The 19,189-nt window shown below is 39.4% G+C and overlaps 1 protein-coding gene across 3 annotated transcripts in view; it reads right to left on the bottom strand.

The window, feature by feature from the left end:
* The window catches only part of LOC133616117 (amyloid-beta A4 precursor protein-binding family A member 2-like), a 163,213-nt gene extending 145,928 nt beyond the window's left edge, over positions 1–17,285 (bottom strand). For all 3 annotated transcript variants that reach the window (XM_061975230.1, XM_061975229.1, XM_061975232.1), the window contains exon 1: positions 17,148–17,285. The gene's annotated coding sequence lies outside the window, so the exon portion shown is untranslated. The remainder of the gene's footprint in view (positions 1–17,147) is intronic.
* Positions 17,286–19,189: the final 1,904 nt, after the last annotated feature.

The following is a 19,189-nucleotide window of genomic DNA, read 5'->3' as shown; positions in this document are numbered from 1 at the left end:
TGAGGCGCACTGCTGATGAGAGGGTCTATTCAGGTCTATTTTTATACAAAAGGCGCACCGAATCATAAGGCGCATTAAAGGGCTCATATTATGATTTTTTTCCACATTTAAAACAAATCCTTGTGGTCTGCATAACATGTAATGGTGGTTATTTGCACCAATGTTGCACATATTATGTTTTACAGACCATCTTCAAGCTGCTTTTTGACCGTCTCTTCAGGATGCACCGTTTTGTGTGCAGTCCAATTTACGTGCCTCCACTTCGACAGTGTCTTCTCTCCATCATATTTGTTGTACCGGTAGTTGTTAGTGCGTCCATAGCAAGTCTACTGACAGATATAAGTTAGAACTGTACGCTATTTTGTATTGAAAATGTCAATAGCGGAGAATGAATGCCCCACAACAAGAGGATAGAGAAACAGAAAGATGTTAATGACGCGGATTACTGTACAATGGAGGACAAGCGCAAATTTTCGGGACTCATGCAGATCTCAAATACACATCAGCAGGTATCAATAGAAAAAAGTTGTTTTTGCACAATATTGCAAATCAAAACGGCAGACAAAAAAGGTTTGTTTAGCATAATAGTGCGAAACTAAATGCAGGTACCATTTTGGGGTCCTTATACACACACACTATAATAATAACTGTATGTTTTCTCCAGGGTGTACCCCGCCTTTTGCCCGAGTGCAGCTGAGATAGGCTTCAGTACCACCCGCGAACCCAAGAGGGACAAGCCGTAGAAAATGGATGGATGGATAAAGCACAGCAGGTCTGACTACGGTAGCCATAATGTTTCACGTTCAATCAAGCGGTGCGGCTTCGTAGCTTACCAAAGTAGCACTAAAACATTTGGACAGATTTTTATTTGGATTTTAAGTGCGTCTTATAGTCCGGCAAAATACGGTAGATGTTATCCTGCAGCATGCTACACACCTCTGCAAAGCTTTGCTATTAATGAACAGGAATGTAACATCGTTAGCATACAATAGAAGCATTTTAGAGAGACTTCTCTGATTGTCATTGATTTTCTGCACGACCAGGGCAACACTGGAAAATGTTATTAATAATGAAGTGCAAATATTGACTGCATTTTTTAGTTCACAGCTGCACGTTTTCAACGCATCTTTTCAGCAACAGCCCGGGGCTCTTTCTGAGTCACATTACAGAACTTCCACTCTGTTTGCTTTTGTTTAATGCGGAAAAGTATCTTATTGTTTCCAACACATTGCATTTACCAAACAACTCCTCTGTGCAGATAATGCAGGATGTGCACTTTGGCTTGCTGTCTTTTTGACTTGCACAACAATAGCTTCATTATCTTATCCATTACAGACATTTCAGGAGAGAAAAAACAACAGCATCACTGTTTCACTTATTGGGGCCCACAAGAGTTAGTTGGTACAGGGTGGTAGAGAAATGTTTCCTTGTACCTGACTGATTAATACAGTCTGGACTGAATTTTTAGCATATTCTTTATTAGTAGTCTACTCAGAACATAAGACAGGCACCAATATTCAAATTGGTATGTGTCCAAAGCCTAGACTTGATCACAAAGTCAGATTTTAGATCAACTTTGCAATAAAAGTGACTGTTGTGAGTTGCAGAACATTCCAGATCGTTCCACTCTCCACCAACCTTTGATTGTCACTGTTGACTACGTTGGTTACCAACGACAAAGGAGGCCCAAGTTACCCCACACATGAATGAAATAGGGCAGACAGTGGCGACATGTCCCCTGCACTTTTAAATAATGTTATGATATTGAGTGAAGACAAATCAAACATTAGCGCCAGACGGAAAACAGCCGCTCAGGCTGAAGCTTGTCGTTTAGACCACCTCAAAACTCATTCATTGGCTTTCTGGGGGTACAGCCTTCTTGCCAACGCGATACTGATTGACAGCACGAAGTGGTCAGATGCTATATAGAAGCCTGTTGAACTCCACACGGCAATGTGAATCACAAACAAATAAGATTAAATAAAACATTTAAACAAGAGGAGTTGGTAGTTATGTTGCTGACTAAGGCTTGCACAAATAATAAGAAGGCAAATTACAGCTGAAGTGTTTGCAATTCCCTTCAAACCAAACCCCAAACCTCTGTACTCAAGCCAGTTGTGTCCCCCCACTTGTAAAATCAAAATTTCGTCCCTGACCACACAGAAGAATAAACAAGGCAGAAATAATGATTGAAACTCTAGGTCAGTTGTGTCAAACTCGTTTTTTGAGGGCTACATTACAATTATGGTTGCCCTCAAAGGGCCACATGTAACAGTGTACACATAAATATACCGTATTTTCTGGACTATAAGGCGCACTTAAATTCCTTTTTTTTTCTCAAAACTCGACAGTTTATAACCCGGTGTGCCTAGTGCACGGAATAATTCTGTTTTTGCTTGCTGACCTCGAAGCAATTTTATTTGTACATGGTGCAATGATAAGTGTGACCAGTAGTTGGCAGTCAAACATAAGAGATACGTGTAGACTGCAATATGATGGCAATATGACTCAAGTAAACAACACCAACATTTTATATGTTCCATTGAAAATATAGAGCATTACACACATTGCTCAAAAATCTATCAAAATGATTTAGTACGACTTTGGTAAGCTATGAAGCCGCACCGCTTGAAGGATTTTTACTGTGCTTCAACATACGTGTATTATTATGGTGTGAGTATAAGGTAAGACATATTATCTGGCGTTTTGTTTCGCAATATTATGCAGAAGCAAATGTTCTTACCTTCTGGTACCTGCTGATCTGTATTTGGGATCTGCGTAAATCCTGAAAAATTGCACGTGACCGCCTTTGTAGTCCGTGCCGATACTGAAATCGATAAGCTTCTTCTTTTTCTCTATCTTCTTGTTATGTGACATTCATCCTCCGCTGTTGCCATTTCTAATATAAAGTAGTGTAAAGTTCTTACTTATATCTGTCCGTAAATTCGCCATGAAAGCGCTAAAACATACCGGTGGGGTGAGTTTACATTAATCACCCAAGGAACTTTAGTCATTAGAGAGGTTTTTCACGCGACACATTTCCGGCGTTGTTGTTGTTTCCGGATGAGGAGATGCTGCTCCGTTATTATAATATAATTATAATAATTATAATCATAATGGGGGACTTTAATATCCATATGAATACCCCATCGGACCCTCAGTGCATGGCGCTCCAGACTATAATTGATAGCTGTGGTCTTACACAAATAATAAATGAACCTACGCATCGCAACGGTAATACGATAGATCTAGTGCTTGTCAGGGGTGTCACCACCTCCAAAGTTACGATACTCCCGTATACTAAAGTAATGTCCAATCATTACCTTATAAAATTTGAAGTTCTGACTCATTGTCAACAAACTAATAATAATAACTACTATAGCAGCCGCAACATTAATGCTGCCACAACGATGACTCTTGCTGGCCTACTGCCTTCGGTAACGGCACCATTCCCAAATTATGTCGGCTCTATTGATAACCTCACTAACAACTTTAACGACGCCCTGCGCGACACCATTGATAGTATAGCACCGCTAAAGCTAAAAAGAGCCCCTAAAAGGCGCACCCCATGGTTTACAGAAGAAACTAGAGCCCATAAATTATCGTGTAGAAAGCTGGAACGCAAATGGCGTGCTACTAAACTTGAGGTTTTCCATCAAGCATGGAGTGATAGTTTAATAACTTATAAACACATGCTTACCTTAGCTAAAGCTAAATATTACTCAAATCTCATCCCCCTCAACAAAAATGATCCTAAATTTGTGTTTAGTACAGTAGCATCGCTAACCCAACAAGGGACTCCTCCCAGTAGCTCCACCCACTCGGCAGATGATTTTATGAATTTCTTTAATAAGAAAATTGAACTCATTAGAAAGAAGATTAAAGACAATGCATCACAGCTACAACTGGGTTCTATTAACACAGATACGACTGTATCTACGACGGATACTGCCCTCCAAAATAGTTTCTCTTTCTTTGATGAAATAACATTAGAGGAATTGTTAAGATGTGTTAATGGGACAAAACAAACAACATGTTTACTTGACCCATTTCCTGGGAAACTTATCAAGGAGCTTTTTGTATTATTAGGTCCATCAGTGCTAAATATTATAAACTTATCACTTTCCTCTGGCACTGTTCCACTAGCATTCAAAAAAGCGGTTATTCATCCTCTGCTCAAAAGACCTAACCTCGATCCTGACCTCATGGTAAACTACCGGCCGGTGTCCCACCTTCCGTTTATCTCGAAAATCCTCGAAAAAATTGTCGCACAGCAGCTAAATGAACACTTAGTGTCTAACAATCTCTGTGAACCTTTTCAATCCGGTTTCAGGGCATATCACTCTACGGAGACAGCCCTCGCAAAAATGACTAATGATCTACTGCTAACGATGGATTCTGATGCGTCATCTATGTTGCTGCTTCTTGATCTTAGCGCTGCTTTCGATACCGTCGATCATAAAATTTTATTAGAGCGTATCAAAACACGTATTGGTATGTCAGACTTAGCCTTGTCGTGGTTTAACTCTTATCTTACTGACAGGATGCAGTGCGTCTCCCATAATAATGTGACCTCGGACTATGTTAAGGTAACGTGCGGAGTTCCTCAGGGTTCGGTTCTTGGCCCTGCACTTTTTTGTATTTACATGCTGCCGCTAGGCGACATCATACGCAAATACGGTGTTAGCTTTCATTGTTATGCTGATGACACCCAACTCTACATGCCCCTAAAGCTGACCAACACGCCAGATTGTAGTCAGCTGGAGGCGTGTCTTAATGAAATTAAACAATGGATGTCCGCTAACTTCTTGCAACTCAACACTAAGAAAACGGAAATGCTGATTATCGGTCCTGCTAAACACCGACATTTATTTAATAATACCACCTTAACATTTGACAACCAAACAATTACACAAAGCGACTCGGCAAAGAATCTGGGTATTATCTTCGACCCAACTCTCTCGTTTGAGTCACACATTCAGAGTGTTACTAAAACGGCCTTCTTTCATCTCCGTAATATCGCTAAAATTCGTTCCATTTTGTCCACTAGCGACGCTGAGATCATTATTCATACGTTCGTTACGTCTCGTCTCGATTACTGTAACGTATTATTTTCGGGTCTCCCTATGTCTAGCATTAAAAGATTACAGTTGGTACAAAATGCGGCTGCTAGACTTTTGACAAGAACAAGAAAGTTTGATCATATTACGCCTATACTGGCTCACCTGCACTGGCTTCCTGTGCAATTAAGATGCGACTTTAAGGTTTTACTACTTACGTATAAAATACTACACGGTCTAGCTCCATCCTATCTTGCTGATTGTATTGTACCATATGTCCCGGCAAGAAATCTGCGTTCAAAGAACTCCGGCTTATTAGTGATTCCCAGAGCCCAAAAAAAGTCTGCGGGCTATAGAGCGTTTTCTATTCGGGCTCCAGTACTATGGAATGCCCTCCCTGTAACAGTTAGAGATGCTACCTCAGTAGAAACATTTAAGTCCCATCTTAAAACTCATTTGTATACTCTAGCCTTTGAATAGCCCCCTTTTTTCTTTTTTTTTTTTTAGACCAGTTGATCTGCCGTTTCTTTTCTTTTCTCCTCTGCTCCCCCCTATCCCTTGTGGAGGGGGAGACACTCAGGTCCGGTGGCCATGGATGGGGTGCTGGCTGTCCGGTTTCTCATAGTCATTCACATCGACGTCCCACTGGGGTGAGTTTTTCCTTGCCCTTATGTGGGCTCTGTACCGAGGATGTCGTTGTGGCTTGTGCAGCCCTTTGAGACACTTGTGATTTAAGGCTATATAAATAAACATTGATTGATTGATTGATTGATATTAATTTAAGTAAAGTCTGAATGTCATTTAACTTTAAATTAAAACAGTTAGCTCCATCTTTTGACACTTCTTCCACTCCCATCCTTGCACGCTACACGGCTACAACAAAGATGACGGGGAGAAGACGCTGTCGAAGGTGAGCCACATAAATAAGACCGCCCACAAAACGGCGCATCCGGAAGCGACTGTCAAATAGCGGCTTGAAGGTGATCTGTAAAACATAATCCGTTGCGCCTTATATAGGAAAAAAGATCGAAAATAGACCATTCATCGGCAGTGTGCCTTATAATCCGGTGCACCCTATGGTCCGGAAAATACGGTAAGTGTATAATAGCCTTGTTGCACAATTTGCATTGGACCACTTTTTGATTACTTACATTTTTAGTAACAGATTGATGGATAACTTGCCTTGCTTGTTGCAGGATCAGATGACATAATATATAAATGTATACAATTGGAGGCAGTTAATTTTTTCGTTAAAATTGAAAATTTTGTCAGAAAGCGCTTTATTATGTCCCGCCTTTTTTTGCAGGCCACAGATGACATGACGGGACACAAACTAATGCGGCATATTGCATAAAATGAAGTGGCGGGGCCACATAAATAAAGATGACGCATCACAAAAAATTATGCAGCTGGCCACATAAAATGAAATGGCGGGCCACCTTAAAAAGGCCTTAGTGGCCACATGCGTGGACAGCACCTTTCAGCTCTTATTTCCAAAATTGTGTACACTACTGAATTGGGGTCTTATGCCGACATATGGACACTTATACTGCTATCTGGTGGTGTCAGAAGAGTATGATGGAATTTACAATGGAATTTGGAGAAAAAAAGTGTAAAAATTACAATTTGCATGTCACTACACATGAAGTACACGTTTGTGTACTTATGGACTAAGTACATCATATCAAAAGATGATTTTTAGTTTTTATTCTAATTAGGGTCTAATAAGCCCAAATAGCAAAGAGAACAAAAAAAAAGCATGTAAACAGGTTAAATGATGCGACAAGCAATGTAAAATATTTAGGCAGGACCATGTAAAATGATGCGGCGGGCCACATTAAATCATGTGGCGGTCTAGATTTTCCCCCGGGTCTTGAGTTTGAACCCTGTGCTCTATTTTTTGTCTGCTCTATAGTCAAACCCAAATATTCAATACAAAAGACGGATTTTTGAAATATTGCAGTATTTCAATATACCATATTTTCCGGACTATAAAACGCATCGGGATATAAGCCCCACCCACTAAATTTTTGAAAAAAAATATTTGTTTTATATATATTAGCCGCACCGAGCCGTAGATATAAGCCGCAGATATGTACGCTGTGAAATATGTTATTTATGCAGAAATATTTCGTAAATGTTTATCTGCATGCCTTAATTGTTTCCAAACGATGTGTGTAACACAGCAGCCAATCAGCTAAACAGACTCAATAACTCTACGGTGACATTTTGGTGAATTTACTGAGGAATTTGTGAAACTGAAAAATACAAAAAGAATGCCATTGTAAATTAATAATACTAACACAGACACTCATAGGTGTGTTGGCATATTAGTTAATGCCAACGACGCTAGCTACATTACATTAAAATAGCACGGACAAATATACATGAAAACACTCCTACAGACATCACACATTGAACAAATTAGTAAGTAGGATTGTTTTAGTCAAATCGTGAGACTTACGAACGTTGCTTGGATTGATGAATGAAGAATCCTTTCGAGCAGAAACGCTATGGACGATTTTACTTTCGGTTTGAGGCAAAAAATAGCGCCAAAGCACAAACAATAACAAACCATTTCAGTCCTCTGCTTGGGTTTAAAATAAACTTTTTAACTCAGAACATTATGGCGATAAGCGAAACAAAATCCATGAATTAGCCGCACCGGTTCATAAGCCGAAGGGTTCAAAGTATAGAAAAAAGTAGCGCCTTCTAGTGATTTACGGTACTATGATTTTCATACTGGAATGTTTTCCGACTATTCAGCAAAAAGTGAAGGTGAGTATACAACACCCACAAAACATTATAAGCAGAGTGAAAACAAAATCAGTGCCATATAAAATTCAGCACTTAAGTTTATAAGAATGCATCACACATCCTATTACATAATGACTAAATAGGTTCCCTGTGGCTGTGGCAGACATTTGCATTATCACACCGGTAATGAGTACAGTTTAAGCAGCGTTCTGTTAAGGTTATTGATTGTGTTTACAAATAGTCCACAACGTCTCAATGGTACGGAAGAGTTTGGAGGATGTTAGACTATTTTGCCTTCTCGCCTGGAGTCCAATTTCGTATCCTACAGCCGCAGCATGAATAAAATTCCTGCAGCCTACAGAGAAGTGTTTTTGTCCTTGAGTGCAGGTGCCGTATACCATCCACTTAGTCGGAGAGCGAGACATTCACAAAGGGATGATGAAGAGGAAGAGATGGCAGTGAAAAGGTGGGAAGATGTACAGGAGTCCCAATGGGAACAATGTGGAGAATACAACCTGGCAACCCACTCTCAGCATGTCAGCATGTTGTGTACGTTCCCTGCAGCCTTGTGGGTTTTGACGTATATGAGTGTGGGCCCCTCACTTTCTATTGGTCTTGGGCCAAGACTCTTGGCAATCAATTTCTTCCTCACTTTAGTCCCCCCCCGCTCTTCACTGTCTTTATCCACCTTGTTCCAATGTTATACTAAATATCCTCTTGAAATGCACTACTAGCAGTCATTGTTTATATTAATAAATCCACTAAAAAGGCTTTACTCACAAACATATTGTAATATGGCTGTCTAAGTTCCCTGTAAAAAAAATTGATACAAAATTTTTATAAATCATGATTAAAAATTAGCAACTATAAGTATAAGCTTTTGATATCTGCCCACTATTCGCATAAATACATTAGTCATTCAACTCAGAAGGCAACATTAAAGCCATGTTTTCTATTTTAAAACACAACTACTAGAGGTCTTCAACAATTATTCAATTAGATCAATTAATATAATAGAAAATAATAATAATATAATAATAATAATAGGAAAAAAACAAAAAAGAACAAAAACTATTTTCCTAAAAATAAAATTAAGGCTATAAAGTAAGTTTTATCCGGTTAATCAAACAAACTAATAGATTACGCAATTACTAAAATAATCGATAGGTGCAACCTTAATGCCAAATAGGCTTGTAACGATAAACAATATAAATGATAACAGCTGTAAAACTCCTGACAGTTAGTATTATCGTTTTCAATTAAATGTATCAAAAAACCATGATTAATAACTGCATTTTGACAAACTCACGGACAGATTGGCGCTCGCTTTAACGCAACACTTTTAAAATGAAACCGCAACATCAAATATGTTTCTCCTCCAACAGCATTGCACTCTTAAATAGGGATGTCCCGATCCAGGTTTTTGCACTTCCGATCCGATACCGATATTGTTTTTGCACTTCCGATCCGATACCGATACTGACCGATACCGATACTGACCGATACTGGCCTATCCGAGCATGTATTAAAGTTTAAAGTTATTTAGCCTACTTAGTTGTCAGAATCATGTTGAAAAGGGTTTTAGTACTCTTGATAACAACTAGCCAGCTGAATTAGGGGAGTTTGAATAATACACAATGGTTGGTAACAAGAAACTGACCTGTTTATTCAAGGATAAACACAAAATAGACAAAATTATACATGACAAACAGAAATGGCATCATTGAAACTAGGGCTGGGCGATATGGCCTTTTTTTAATATTGTGATATTTTAAGGCCATATTGCGATACACGATATATATCTCGATATTTTGCCTTAGCCTTGAATGAACACTTGATGCATATAATCACAGCAGTATGATGATTCTATGTGTTTTGATTGATTGATTGAGACTTTTATTAGTAGGTTGCACAGTGAAGTACATATTCCGTACAATTGACCACTAAATGGTAACACCCCAATAAGTTTTTCAATTGATTTCAATTGATTCATGATACAGATATATACTATCAGATATATACTATCATCATAATACAGTCATCACACAAGATAATCACATTGAATTATTTACATTATTTATAATCCAGGGTGTGGAGGGGGGCGCCGGATGTAAGTGTCAAAAAGACAGCCAAAAGAGTTTGATATGAGAATAAATCTAAAGTTAAAATATAGGGTAGAAATGCACCCATTTGCAGGAAATGTAGTCTTGATTTTCAAAATGTTCTTTCAAGGCTTGGATGTCTACATTAAAACATTCTTCTTCATACTGCATTAATATATGCTACTTTTAAACTTTCATGCAGAGAAGGAAATCACAACTAAAAAAATCACTATTTTTTTCATACGGTGTTGATCTGGAAATTTTTGCCTGGGCATTTTGATGGTGTGGACGTGTGGCACCGAATGAAGATAAGCGTCTCGACAGAGGTTACAATATTTGAACAATGATGACGAAAACTGTTTTCTCTGTCGTGTCCGTGTGTCGAAAATTGTTATGCGCTTATTTTTTTATTTGATTTTGTGCGTGGCATAGATTTGCCGTGCGCAGAGGACGTTTGAGCAGGCGCGCACCTTAGCGGCTGCGCTAGCATCACAGCTAACGTTAGCCATGCTGCTACCTTTCTGCTGGGAGAGGACGTATACGTATGTGACGTGTGACGTGTGTAAGAAGTTGCGCTTGCTGTCTGTGAGAAGGAGACAGAAGAAGGAGTGGGAAGAGCCTGTAGTGCAATGCCAGCAGCTAAAAGCAACTGCGTGAGAATCCACAGACCCGTGGATGTGTTGAAGGTGTGCTGGAAAATGCGGAAAGGAAATAGGGAGCAGCAGAAAAGTGGAATGTATTATTTAAATCTGTGCGTTGGAAAACACGGACCGGAGTTTTTTTTAAACTGGATCTGGATCAGCATTTTCCCATGCCTTTTTCCCATGCCTTGCCGATACGCATTTTTTGGCAAATATCGGCGGCCGATCCGATCCAAATATCGGATCGGGACATTCCTACTCTTAAACGCACACTGAGACCCCACGGAAGTAGAAGCAATTGAAATGAAGTGAAACGAAGCGATCGGCTCCGTTAACTCGGAGGGAACATTTTCAACGCAAAGTCCGTGTAAACTCCGCCGCCATGTTTTCTCGAGCCTAACGACGCAAGTCTGCATGCGCAAGTCTGCATGCGCAAGTCTGCATGCGCAAGTACGCATGCGCTTCAGTTTTCAGGAAGTAAGCAGTGTTGCCTAAAATGCATTAACATATGACTGTTTTTCGGTAATTAAACATTTAAACGGTATTACTAACCATCTGGAATTTTATCGCGGTTTATCATTATACCGTTTACCGTTACATCCCTATTCTATACTCGAAGAGACAGAGGTGTTTTAACGGTGCGTTCAAGGACTGCTGAACAGAATAGGATACCACAAAGCCCGCCAGAACACTCAGTGAGGCATAAAAACACAAAACATGCAAAGTAGTGGGCTTTCTAACAGTGGTACTATTTATTTTAGTTATTTAATAAAATCCATCAAAATATGTGTGTGTATAAGTACTTTTTGAGCTTGATTTAACAATACCATGATAATAATGATAACCGTGATAATTTTGGTAACAATAACCATGATATGAAATATTCATATCGTTACATCCCTAATGACAAAGGACAACATACTAGAATGATTCATAAAATCACAAACTTTACTCAAAATACTTAGCGATTTCATCATCTTGCTAAAGACAGTATGTTGTTTCCAAGTAACATTTTTCATCAACATTAAACTACTAAAACTTTGATTAAAAGCACCAGGCTAAATTTTCTGCCAACCATGAATAACTTTTTTTAACCACTTTTTTTTCCCATGGGCGTACTGTGTACCATTCTGATATTTTAATTTTACTGTTTTTTGTAAACAGGCCAAAACCAAAGCATCTAAAAACTGTCCATAAGTGTGATTGTTTGCCGACACCAGCGTTAATTTTGTTGACTAATAATTTTCATCTTAGTTGTCAATTTTCCCCTCACGAAAATAAGACGATAGCGAATCAACACAAATGCACATTGACTAAGACGACAACAAAATTAACTGACATTTTAATCAACAAATAAAAATGAGAAATCCAATCATAGATAAGGGGGACAAGTAAGAAATATATCAAATCATGCAGCTCTTTAACAGCGTACATATGAAAGAGGAGCCAGAAGTTAGTTACGAAGGAGAGCCAATCAGATGCTTTTTTGTGAGATAAAAAAGTTGGATTTCTCACCGCCAAAACAAAAACTGTGTGGATTCAACGTGTTCCACATCGGAATATGTGCACACCTGGGAGAAAGTGAAGAGGACACTTTTTTTTCAACGCTATGTGATGCCTTCAGCAGGCTAGTCATCGTGACATCTACACATCTGTAAGTTAAAACCAAATTCCATCAAATTATTCTATCTACTTGAAGGAATAATTTATTTAAGACCCCTAGATGGACAAGCGGTAAAAAATGGATGGATGGATGAAATTTGCCATGGCGCATATGTGTATTTGCTGCTTCCGGTTCTCTCGCGCTCATAAACAAATTATGATGAAAGCATGCATCGTAACTCTGTTACATAACACACATACATACATGTTTTGCCAGAGACATAGCATTATAAAGTAGAAAAAATGCCTGAAAAATATTTACTGACATTTGTGTTAAACAAATTATTTGCAGGTAGTCTAAAAAAAAGTACTTTAAAATCAACTTTAAAGAGGCCTTTTATTTTTATACTTTATGGTTTCGTCGACTAACTGGTCCCCAACCTTTTTGTAGCTGCGGACCAGTCAACGCTTGAAAGTTTGTCCCACGGACCTGGAGGGGGGGCTATCCGTGTGCTTACGGACTGTATTCCTGCAGCCTGTATTGATCTATATTGATATATAATGTATATATTGTGTTTTCTATGTTGATTTCATTAAAAAAAAAATATATATATTTTTTTTTTTTTATTTCTTGTGCGGCCCGGTACCAATCGGTGGTTGGGGACCACTGGACTAAGGGCCTGATTTACTGAAGTTTGCGCGTACTAAAAACACGTGCAAACCTGATAGCACACGTAAAGCTGACCTACTCAACACATGAGGTGGGAATCTTTGGACACCTCACGATTCGATTACGATTCAGGAGCAACGATTCGATTAAAAATCAATTATTGAGGCACATTTAATTGATATATATTGATGCAGTTTTACATTTCGTGTTTATTATTTGCAACTCTTAAAAACAGTGCATTTGGAATAAGAAACAGTTAAATTCATTCCTATCACATTTAATAAATAATGGAAATGTATACAAAACTAAAACGTAAGTGCCCTAAAATAAAGGAGCTGGTCGGATCTCTCGGTGAGGTGGTTCGCTGTGGTCAGCCAAATTTCAGAACTGTCTGCATTGCTTTATTTACATAGATTTATATCGATTATTGATTGTTGATGTTTACTAATCGATTTTATACTCGTCCATGTCCGGAATTGCGATGCGTCTAAAAATCAATTATTTCCCCCAACTCTAGAGTGCAAAGTGGATTGCGTCTGTTAAGAGAGCAGAATTGTGCAATCCATTTTGCGTCTCTGTCTTAGTCAATCTGCAGAATATTGTTCATCAAAATGCCCACAATACTGGAAGGAGAGGATGCAAATATAATTAATTAGCATGCGCAGTGTGGTTTATCAACACTCATCACTGTTTTGCGAGCACTAGTTTGCGTTTTATTTAGCAGGTGTCAGAAGGATGTGCAAAGTGAAAGTTCCACACACGGCTGCAGGATCGGTGCTCGCGCTGCACAGACAGACAATGGACAGACGAGAATCAGAAATAAAAAAAATATTACAAATATGGTCTATACAGCAAGATCATTATATAATGTTATAACTGCTAGAGGAGTTAAGGGGCTGATTAAAACAAACTCAATTGATACGTTTTGGGCATTTAATGACATTCGTTTTTTTCACATAGATTATATATTCTTAGAATATTTCTTAAATGATAAAAAACATATTTAAATATGGATTTTTTTTGCGTCTTGAGTCGAGCAAGTCCAGCCTCTTTCCAATGAGCGCACCCTCGGCGGTAAAAATAGATTAATTAAAAGTGGTTTAATTGTGCACTAAACGACTGCTTCTAAAAAGCCCATAAAAGTGGTGGATGTCTCCTGCATGTTTGAAAGGTAGGAGCATGATAACGTTAATGTGCAGTAGGGTTGTATGGTATACCGGTATTAGTATAGTACCGCGATACTAATGAATCATATTCGGTACTATACCGCCTCTGAAAAGTACCGGTCCTCCTCCATGGTGACAAATAAAAAAAGTTTCTTACAAGTATCATCCCTGCGGGACTAGGAATAGCTAAACATGTTTCACTACACAACGTAGCTCACCGGCGTTAAAATGTAAACAAACGCCATTGGTGGATCTACACCTAACATCCACTGTAATGATACCAAGTACAGTAGCGTATCTAGTCGATACTACTATGATTACGTCAATAAGCGGTAGAAAATGGATGGATGGATATTATGTTTATAAACTCAGGAAATATGTCCCTTGACTCATGAGGACTTTGAATATAAAAATATTAAAACTCATTTGTATACTCTAGCCTTTAAATAGCCCCCCTTTTTTTAGACCAGTTGATCTGCCGTTTCTTTTCTTTTCTCCTCTGCTCCCCCCTATCCCTTGTGGAGGGGGAGACACACAGGTTCGGTGGCCATGGATGAAGTGCTGGCTGTCCATAGTCGAGACCCGGGGTGGACCGCTCGCCTGTGCATCGGTTGGGAACATCTCTGTGCTGCTGACCCGTCTCCGCTCGGGATGGTTTCCTGCTGACCCCACTATGGACTGGACTCTTATTATTATGTTGGATCCACTATGGACTGGACTCTCACAATATTATGTCAGACCCACTCGACATCCATTGCATTCGGTCTACCCTAGGGGGGAGGGGTGGGGGGGTGGGGGGGTTTACCCACATATGCGGTCCTCTCCAAGGTTTCTCATAGTCATTCACATCGACGTCCCACTGGGGTGAGTTTTTCCTTGCCCTTATGTGGGCTCTGTCCCGAGGATGTCGTTGTGGCTTGTGCAGCCCTTTGAGACACTTGTGATTTAGGGCTATATAAATAAACATTGATTGATTGATTGATTGAATATGACCAATGTATGATCCTGTAACTACTTGGTATCGGATTGATACCCAAATTTGTGGTATCATCAGCTCCATTGGTAGAGTGGCTGTGCCAGCAACTCGAGGGTTCCAGGTTCGATCCCCGCTTCCGCCATCCTAGTCACTGCCGTTGTGTCCTTGGGCAAGACACTTTACCCACCTGCTCCCAGTGCCACCAACACTGGCTTTAATGTAACTTAGATATTGGGTTTCACTATGTAAAGGCACTTTGAGTCACGAGAGAAAAGCGCTATATAAATATAATTCAGTTCACAGGTCATAGACCAGGGGTGTCAAACTCAAATACAGAGTGGGCCAAAATTTAAAACTGAACAAAGCCGCGGGCCAAGGTTGAACAAATTAACCTTTTAATAGGGACCCAAACAAGTTTTGCATTGAATATTGACCAAGCAAGGCTTATATAACTTTATCGTGACATGCAAAATCGAGTTTCAAATAATAATAATAATAATTAAAAAATATCAATGGCATATCAAATAAAATGTAAATTAAAAATGTAATGCCTCTTTTCTATTTGCACCTTTCTGAGGTAAATATCAAAATAAACTTTTTCCACAGGCTAATAATACATTTGAAAATAAAATAACAATAATGAATGAATCAAACATTCGAGCCTTGAAGTAGCAAGAGAAAGTGCATGAATAAAACGTAAATTATTGCTCAGTTTGCTACACTGATTTGCTTTAACACTGAATATGGAACAAGCAACGCTTATATAACTTAATACTGCAAAATCAACTTTCAAAAAACAAACGAAAAAACATAAATGGTATACTAAATACAATTTAAATAAAAAAAATTGAATGCCTCTTTCCTATTTGCAGCCTTCTGAGGTAAATATCAACATTAACTTGGTGGGCGGGGGTGGGGTTGGGGGGTGGGGTGTTTGGTGGTAGAGTGGAAGAGTTAGTGCTGCAAGGGGTTCTGGGTATTTGTTCTGTTGTGTTTATGTTGTGTTACGGTGCGGATGTTCTCCCAAAATGTGTTTGTCATTCTTGTTTGGTGTGGGTTCACAGTGTGGCGCATATTTGTAACAGTGTTAAAGTTGTTTATACGGCCACCCTCAGTGTGACCTGTATGGCTGTTGATCAAGTATGCCTTGCAGTCACTTGTGTGTGTGTGTAAAAGCCGCTTATATTATGTGAGTGGGCCGGCACGCTGTTTGTATGGAGGAAAAGCGGACGTGACGACAGGATGTAGAGGACGCTGAAGGCAGTGCCTTTAAGGAACACCCCCAATAATGTTGTCCGGGTGGAAATCGGGAAAAATTCGGGAGAATGGTTGCCCCGGGAGATTTTCGGGAGGGGCACTGAAATTCGGGAGTCTCCCGGGAAAATCGGGAGGGTTGGCAAGTATGAGTATTAGCAGTGAATGCGGTGTTACAGCTCTAATGTTAATTTGATATTGCCTCAAGGGCCAAATGAAATTACACGGCGGTCCATATTTGGCCCGCGGGCCAGAGTTTGACACCCTTGTCATTGACAGATATCATCTATTGCTAAAACGTAATGTAATTGTGTTGACTACAACTACACTAAAACACAATCAATTGAGATGACACACCTCTCACACAAAGTCAGCTGGGATAGACTCCAGCTCACATGGGACCTTAATGGCAACAAATTGCATAGAAAATGATGTACTAGTGACAATGAGAGAAGGGGGAAACAACACTGCAGGACATTATAAGCACCTTTGATACAAGACTGACTTAGTGTGTGGAGGCTGACACGATGTGACACTGACAACTATGCATCCATCTATCTCACAAGTGTGTGTGGGGGTGTGCTGGATAAGTCAATGAGCTCTGGAGCCCAAGCACTGATGCATTGATTAAAAATAAATAAAGGAGTCATCAATATGAAAATGAATCTTAAGAGCCACTATGGACCTAAACAAGGTGATTCTGGTTGGCGTGGTAGCTCTGGCTGCGTGTTATGATAACAGACACACATCATCTGTTCGCGCTCCATTGTTAGCGTTGACTGAGTGAGCGGATCAGCATCCATTGCTCCCCGGGATGCCCTGGAGGAGGTTACGCTCCACCGACGCCCCCCCTAGTCGACGTTTACGGACGAATAACTCCACTGTCATAACGTGGGATTAAAAACCTCAAAAGTCTTACCTGGGAGAAAGGAACGATTCATTCGAGAAGGGTGCGGGGTGGTGCTGGCAGGCGGGCTCAAAGTGTCTCTCGTCGCGGCAACAGAAAGCGTACCGGAGCCGACTGTAGTGCCGCCCCGGAACCAGCATAGCATTATAGCAGCTCACTGCGGCTGTCTCGCTGCCAGAGAGGGTTGGACGATACTGCAGGTTTTGGTATCGATCTAGTAGCAAGTCGATACAAGGCCAGTTGTGCCACTACCGATATTGATACCAATATACATATATTTTTTTTCATTTTGTTTTTAAAAAAACACAACAAGGCTGGTGTTTCATTTTATTACATACAATATTTTTTGTTGGTTTTTTTTGTCATTTTTGCCAATCTCAAACGCGCGCGTCAACAGTCTAATCCAGTGGTTCTCAACCTTTTTTCAGTGATGTACCCTTTGTGAACATATTTTTTAATTCAAGTACCCCCTAATCAGAGCAAAGCATTTTTGATTGGAAAAAAAGAGATAAAGAAGTAAAATACAGCACTATGTCATCAGTTTCTGATGTATTAAATGGTATAACAGTGCAAAATATTGCTTATTTGTAGTGGTCTTTCTTGAACTATTTGGAAAAAAGATATAAAAATAACTAAAAACTTGTTGAAAAATAAACAAGTGATTCAATTATGAATAAAGATTTCTACACATAGAAGTAATCATCAACTTAAGGTGCCCTCTTTGGGGATTGTAATAGAGATCCATCTGGATTCATGAACTTAATTCTAAACATTTCTTCACAAAAAAATAAATCTGTAACATCAATATTTATGGAACATGTCCACAAAAAATCTTGCTGCCAACACTGAATATTGCATTGTTGTATTTCTTTTCACAGTTCTTTTTGACAGACAGTTTAGTGAGAAACCTGAGCTTGTGCTTCACTGAGTTTATGAACTTACATTCATATTTTGTTGAAGTATTATTCAATAAATATATTTAAAAAGGATTTTTGAATTGTTGCTATTTTTAGAATATTAAAAAAAATCTCAAGTACCCCTTGGCATACCTTCAAGTACCCCCAGGGGTATGCGTACCCCCATTTGAGAACCACTGGTCTAATCCATCCATCCATCCATCCATCCATGTTCTACCGCGGGTGGTGCTGGAGCCTATCTCAGCTGCATTCAGGCGGAAGGCGGCGTACACCCTGGACAAATCACCACCTCGTCGCAGGGCCAACACAGATAGACGGACAACATTCACACTCACATTCACACACAATGGCCAATTTAGTGTTGCTAATCAACTAATCCCCAGGTGCATGTTTTGGGGGGTGGGAGGATGCCATGGGTATCAAATTCCTTTTAGATCGGGGGCCACATGGAGAAAAATATAATCCCAAGGGGCCCTGGGAATGGTAAAATCACGGTACAATAACTTAAAAATAAAGACAACTTCAGATTGGTTTCTTTGTTTAAAAATAGAACAAGCACATTCTAAAATTGTACAAATCATAATTTATTTTGTATTTTTTTACACTTACATGTTGCGGTTAATGCAAACCCTGTTTCCATATGAGTTGGGAAATAGTGTTAGATGTAAATATAAACGGAATACAGTGATTTGCAAATCCTTTTCAACCCATATTCAATTGAATGCACTACAAAGACAAGATATTTTATGTTCAAACTCATAAACTTTTTTTTTTTTTTGCAAATAATAATTAACTTAGAATTTCATGGCTGCAACACGTGCCAAAGTAGTTGGGAAAGGGCATGTTCACCACTGTGTTAAATGGCCTTTCCTTTTAACAACACTCAATAAACGATTGGGAACTGAGGAAACTAATTGTTGAAGCTTTGAAAGTGGAAATCTTTCCCATTCTTGTTTTATGTAGAGCTTCAGTCGTTCAACAGTCCGGGGTCTCCGCTGTCGTATTTTACGCTTCATAATGCGCCACACATTTTCGATGGGAGACAGGTCTGGACTGCAGGCGAGCCAGGAAAGAACTCGCACTCTTTTTTTACGAAGCCACGCTGTTGTAACATGTGCTGAATGTGGCTTGGCATTG

This window comes from Nerophis lumbriciformis, linkage group LG15, assembly GCF_033978685.3.
Source record: "Nerophis lumbriciformis linkage group LG15, RoL_Nlum_v2.1, whole genome shotgun sequence".
NCBI lineage: Eukaryota > Metazoa > Chordata > Actinopteri > Syngnathiformes > Syngnathidae > Nerophis > Nerophis lumbriciformis.
This window is presented reverse-complemented; position numbering and strand designations above follow the sequence as displayed.